This window comes from Leuresthes tenuis, unplaced genomic scaffold (assembly GCF_036924035.1).
Source record: "Leuresthes tenuis unplaced genomic scaffold, fLeuTen1.0.hap1 SCAF_5, whole genome shotgun sequence".
Taxonomy (NCBI): domain Eukaryota; kingdom Metazoa; phylum Chordata; class Actinopteri; order Atheriniformes; family Atherinopsidae; genus Leuresthes; species Leuresthes tenuis.
In genome coordinates this window covers 25,654,573-25,660,572 of record NW_027325359.1, presented here as the reverse complement: position 1 = coordinate 25,660,572, position 6,000 = coordinate 25,654,573, and the positions used below count along the sequence as shown (strand labels likewise).

Genomic DNA, 6,000 nt, shown 5'->3' with positions numbered 1-6,000 from the left:
CTCCCTGTTTTGATCATGTATGATCTGGCAATACTACATTTTCTTACCTGTTTGTGAGTAATTATGGCTGGACATTCACACCTACTTTCAGCAGAACACCACCTCTCTCGCTTTTGATGATGTATGGACCGGCATTCTTACCTTTTCTAACACATTTTTCAGCAATTATGGTCGGAGATTCACACCTACTAACAGACGAACAACTCCGCTCCCGCATTTGATGGTGTATAGTTGTTGTTTTGCAAATTATGATCTGACATTCACACTTACTTGCAGTCGAACAGTTCTGCTCCCGCTTTTGATTATGTTTGGTTGGATATTCGAAACTTTTCTTAACTGCTTTTTACAAACTTTGGTTGGACGTTCAAACCCTCTTGTAGCCGAACACATCCACAGCTGCTTTTGATGATGTATGGTTGGGTATTCGCACCTTTTTTTTACCCATTTTTCAGTAATTATGGGTGGACATTCACACCTTGCAGCTGAACACCTCCTCTCCCACTTATGATCATGTGCGGTTTGATTTTCAAAATTTTTACTTTAATTTTTTCTAGCAATTATTGATGGACATTCAGACCTTCTTGCAGCTGAACAACTCCGCTCCCTCTTTTGATCATAAATTGTCGGGCATTCGAACCTTTTCTTACCCGCTTTTTACAAAACTTGGTCGGACTTTCACACCTTTTAGTAGCCGAACAACTCCGCTCCCGCTATTGATTGTGTACAGTCGGGTATTTTAACCTTTTCTTACCCGCTTTTTACCAACTATGGTCGGACATTCATAACTTCTTACAACGGAACACCTCCGCTCCTTATTTTGATGATGTATGGTTGGGCATTCAAACCTACTTGTTGCCCGCTTTTCATTAATTATGGGTGGACATTCACACCTTGTCGCAGCCAAACACCTCCGCTCCCTGTTTTGATGGTGTATAATGGTGGACATTCGCACCTTTTCTCACCCGCTTTTTACTATGGTCGGCCATTCACAGCTTCCTCTCCACCATACTTGTATGGTGGGATATTCACACCCACTTGCATCCGAAGACCTCCGCCCCCACTTTTGTTGATATTTAGTCGGTCATTCGCACCTTACCCGCTTTTGGCAAACTATGGCCTTCTTGCAGCCAAACACCTGATCTCGCTTTTGATGATGTAAGGTTGGGCATTCAGACCTTGCTTCACCTACTTTTCACCAAATATAGTCGGACATTCACACCTTCTTGCAGCCGAACACTTCCGCTCCACTTTTGAGTGTTCTATGTAGCATTCACACCTTTTTCTTCACCGCATTTTATAGATTATGGTTGGAAATTCTCACCCACTCTCATCCGAAGACCTCTCCTCCCGCTTTTGTTAATGTATAGTCGGGCATGAGAACCTTTTCTTACCCGCTTTTTACAAATTATGGTTGGACATTCACACCTACTTGCAGCCGAATACTGATACTGATCCTCCCGTAATAAAATGGTCGGATCTTATCAAACACACTTTGTTTCTTGTGACAATCAAGTCAGCGAAACAGCGTATACACGTCAAGACACTGAATCAAGTTTGCCACAAGAACTCATAAGTTTGGCAGTATTGCTCTGCCGTCAGCAATCATACACCCATTTTATTTTCGTGAGACATGTGCAGGCACCTGTTCATCTACTGTTCTATCACTATGAATTAGTTTATCTATTATCAATAAGGATACTTCTACAACTACTATCAAAGTATGTCCGGACTTCTTATGTTGTCAGTTGCTATATATGAATAAGTGGGTAGCTACTGACAAGCATTAAGCATGTCACACAGCCCAAACATATAACATTTCAGGACACACCACACAGTTAACAACCACAGTGAAGCGTGTCAAAGCCCAAACATGTAACATTCAACGGGACACTTACACAACACATTAAAATCAAACAGTCAGACAACATACAAGAACATATACCCCAGCCGGCATTGCTCCCTGCCTATTTTCCTACAGCTCACTATGTGTGCGCACACCTTTATTCACAAACTCTTCAACTTATACTCTTTTACCGAAGCTGCTACAGCTCGATTGGCCGAATACCCTTAGATCCTATTTCGGTGAATTTGACATCTGCCTTACATGTAACAGATTAGCGATTTAGTTTGAGTGAAGGAATTCATTTTATAGCAAAATCCCAAATCGTGAAGAACTCATGAAAGTAAGCTTATTCTCGGATTCATGAAACTTTAGATTTGCTCTGTCTTTTACTGCAAAGTACAACGTTGTTTTTTTTGTTTAAATCTTTCTAGACTTGGTAAATATGAAGGACAAAGCAGTTTTAACATAGTTTGAGTGAAGGAATTCATTTTATAGATAAAATCCCAAGAGTCTGCTGAGAAACAAGAATGAATGAGAAGTAGACTTTAACACGGCTCTAGGAGCGAGCCGAGTGTGGGCTAACCGGGAGAATTGCTTGAAAGAAACGCGACACCGAATGAGCGGTCAGAACAAAGCCTCAATACGGTTTTCCCGTGGTGTTTTTGTTGCTGCCTTGTCTTTTGCACAGAGTAAAAGACAAGGCAGCCATCGAATAGGGCCCGATTGTTCCTACTTGGTCAGCCGAGGAGCAAGGGGGGGAGCAAGCGTCTCAACCAAGCAAAGCTCACCATGGGGAAGGTGGCTATGCCAACTAGCCTGATGCCCTGCTCCCGCAGTGATGGATAATCGTACTCTGGTTTCTCTTCATAACGTACAAGTCTTTCGCCTTTTACTAAAGACTTCCGTGGAAAGCAGCACTAATGAGTTGTTTCTATTTTTGGCAGGCTTTACCTTTGCGGGTGAAGCCCTTTCCGTCTGTGCAAAAGAAATCTTGTTACTGTGCAGAGTGACTTCTCTGAGTAGAGTCGCCTTACTTGTTGCAACTGTGCCGATGTTGCTTGGATGGTGCTTGCTGGAGCGTGCGGGAGTGCAAAGTTATACCATTTAAAAGGGCTGAAGAGTGCTCAGTGCAGCGGGTGGGCGGAGGTGCAAAGTGACACTCTGGCCACCTATGGCCATAAAAAGAACACCGCTACAAGTGTGCATTGTGCCAGGAAGGGCCCTCGGACGTGAACCAGTGGACAGTTATCGCTTCTCGGCCTTTTGGCTAAGATCAAGTGTAGTACCTGTTCTTATCAGTTTAATATCTGATATGGCCTTTGTACGAGGACTACATATTAAATGGATTTTTAGGAATAGGAGTTGAAAAAGGAGCTTGCTCCGTTCACTCCAAGCATCGACCCGGTACTGCAGTGCCGCTGGGAACGGTGCGCTCTTCTCTGCTCTTGTGAAAAAGCAAACAGTGGTGCAGGATGGAAGTTTCAGGGAGCCCAAGATGAAACTTTCTTTTAGTCTGCTGAGAAAAGAGAGTGAATGCGAAGTAGACTTTAACACAGCTCTGGGGGCGAGCCGAGTGCGGGCTAACCGGGAGAATTGCTTGAAAGAAACGCGACACTGAATGAGCGGTCAGAACAAAGCCTCAATACGGTGTTCCCGTGGTGTTTGTGGCTGCCTTGTCTTTTGCACAGAGTAAAAGACAAGGCAGCCATCGAATAGGGCCCGATTTTTCCTACTTGGTCAGCCGAGGAGCAAGGAGGGGGAGCAAGCGTCTCAACCAAGCAAAGCTCACCATGGGGAAGGTGGCTATGCCAACTAGCCTGATGCCCTGCTCCCGCAGTGACAGATAATCGTACTCTGGTTTCTCTTCATAATGTACAAGTCTTTCGCCTTTTACTAAAGACTTCCGTGGAGAGCAGCACTAATGAGTTGTTTCTATTTTTGGCAGGCTTTACCTTTGCGGGTGAAGCCCTTTCTGTCTGTGCAAAAGAAATCTTGTTACTGTGCAGAGTGACTTCTCTGAGTAGAGTTGCCTTACTTGTTGCGACTGTGCCGATGTTTGAAGCTGGAGTGCAAAGTTGTTGCTTGAATGGTGCTCGCTGGAGCGTGCGGGAGTGCAAAGTTATACCATTTAAAAGGGCTGAAGAGTGCTCAGTGCAGCGGGTGGGCGGAGATGCAAAGTGACACTCTGGCCACCTCGAAAACCGAGGTTACATCCAGTACCAGGGGCAGCCCAAGCTCTGCCGCAAGTGTGGTGAGCATGGGCACCTGGTTGAGGCTTGTACCAAGGTGATATGTGGGAAGTGCAGAGAAATTGGGGACACTTTTGGAGAGTGTCCAAATGGCAGGAAATGTAATCTCTGTGGAGAATTAAATCACCTCTTCTGAGATTGCCCTAAATCTTTTGCCAACAAATTAAAGACGGTAAAGCCACAGTCAAGCCAACAAAGAGAAGGACCAGAGGTGGCAGTTGGTGAACAAAGTGAAGAGGTTGACCCAATAAATTCAAACTTCCCGCTAAAAGCTTGGATTGGAAGTGAGGAGCAAAAAGGAGAGGGGCCTGTAGAGGCCTCACCACTCAGTGCTGAAGTCTGTGAGAATTCACAGGCAGAGGGTGGAGCTAAGCTAAATGAGGAGGAAGAGCAGACAGGTGAGTCTAGTGAAGGTACTCACCTCCCCGAAGGTCAACAGCCGAGGAGGACGGCATCTGAGTTGTCCTCTGATTCCCTTTAGCTCTGCAATCAACCCCCAGGGACTCAAAGTTAAATGCAACATTGCATCAGAGGCCAACACGAGAGTCCGAAAAGGAGAGTGTGTAATTTGTTTTGATAACTTAGAAAAACGAAAATGACATACCTACTTTCCTTTATCCTTTTAATGGTTCTCACCTTCTCAACACTAAATGTGAGAAGTGTGAAATCAAAGACAAGAGCCCAGAGTATTATATCCTTCTTAGACTCCATAAAATCAGATGTGTTTTTAATACAAGAATGTGGACTACCTTTTTTGAAAAACCATAGACAATGGGAGGAAATGTGGCCCAATTTATCGATTTGGAGTGGCTCAAATCAAATTAAAAATGATGGTGTGGCCATTCTAATTAAAAATCCGCATGTTCTGGTGCGAGACGGACGGGCACTTTTAGCACACTTGAATTTTATGGGGCAAGACTTTAACCTCTTAAATATTTATGGTTTCAATGGAAAAAATGACAGGTATGACCTTTTAGAAGATTACTCACAAACGGGTAAGAAATGGTAGTATTGCCAGACAATACATGATCAAAACAGGGAGCGGAGGTGGTTCAGCTGCAAGGTGTGAATTTCTGACTAAAGTTTGTAAAAAGCGCGTAAGACAAGGTGCGAATGCCCAACAATGTATGATCAAAAGAGGGAGCGGAGGTTTTCGGCTGCAAGGTCTGAATGTCCAACCATAATTTGTAAAAACCGGGGAAGAAAAGGCTCGAAAGCCCGACTATACACCATCAAAAGCGGGAGCGGAGGTGTTCAGCTGCAAGAAGGTGTGAATGTCCGACCATAGTTGGTAAAAAGCGGGTAAGAAAAGGTTAAAATGCCCGACTGTACACCATCAAAAGCGGAAGCGGAGGTGTTCCGCTGTAGACGGTGTGAATGTCCGACCATAGTTGTTAAAAAGCGGGTAAGAAAAGGTTAAACTACACGACTGTACACAATCAATAGCGGGAGTGGAGTTGTTCGGCTACAAGAAGGTGTGAAAGTCCGACCATGGTTTGTAAAAAACGGGTAAGAAAAGGTTCGAATTCCCGAATATATACCATCAAAAGCGGAAGCGGAGGTGTTCGGTTGCAAGAAGGTGTGAACGTCCGACCAAAGTTTGTAAAAAGCAGTTAAGAAAAGGTTCGAATATCCAACCAAACAAAATCAAAAGCAGGAGCAGAACTGTTCGACTGCAAGTAGGTGTGAATGTCCAGCCATAATTACTCACAAATGGGTAAGAAAAGGTAGTATTGCCACTCCATACATGATCAAAACAGGGAGCGGAGGTGGTTCAGCTGCAACGTGTGAATGTCTGACTATAGTTTGTAAAAAGCGGGTAAGACAAGGTGCGAATGCCCGACAATGTATGATCAAAAGTGGGAGCGGAGGTGTTCGGCTGCAAGGTCTGAATATCCAACCATAATT

The 6,000-nt window shown here is 44.3% G+C and overlaps 3 non-coding genes across 3 annotated transcripts; all 3 read left to right on the top strand.

Moving 5' to 3' along the window:
- The first annotated feature begins 2,691 nt into the window (after positions 1 to 2,691).
- Positions 2,692 to 2,805, top strand: LOC140308227 (U5 spliceosomal RNA). Its single transcript, XR_011916193.1, has one exon. It is a non-coding gene; the product is annotated as a U5 spliceosomal RNA (small nuclear RNA).
- Positions 2,806 to 3,090: 285 nt separating this feature from the next.
- LOC140307953 (U2 spliceosomal RNA) lies at positions 3,091 to 3,281 on the top strand. The gene has a single exon (XR_011915972.1). It is a non-coding gene; the product is annotated as a U2 spliceosomal RNA (small nuclear RNA).
- Positions 3,282 to 3,692: 411 nt separating this feature from the next.
- LOC140308088 (U5 spliceosomal RNA) lies at positions 3,693 to 3,806 on the top strand. The gene has a single exon (XR_011916066.1). It is a non-coding gene; the product is annotated as a U5 spliceosomal RNA (small nuclear RNA).
- The last annotated feature ends 2,194 nt before the right edge of the window (positions 3,807 to 6,000 follow it).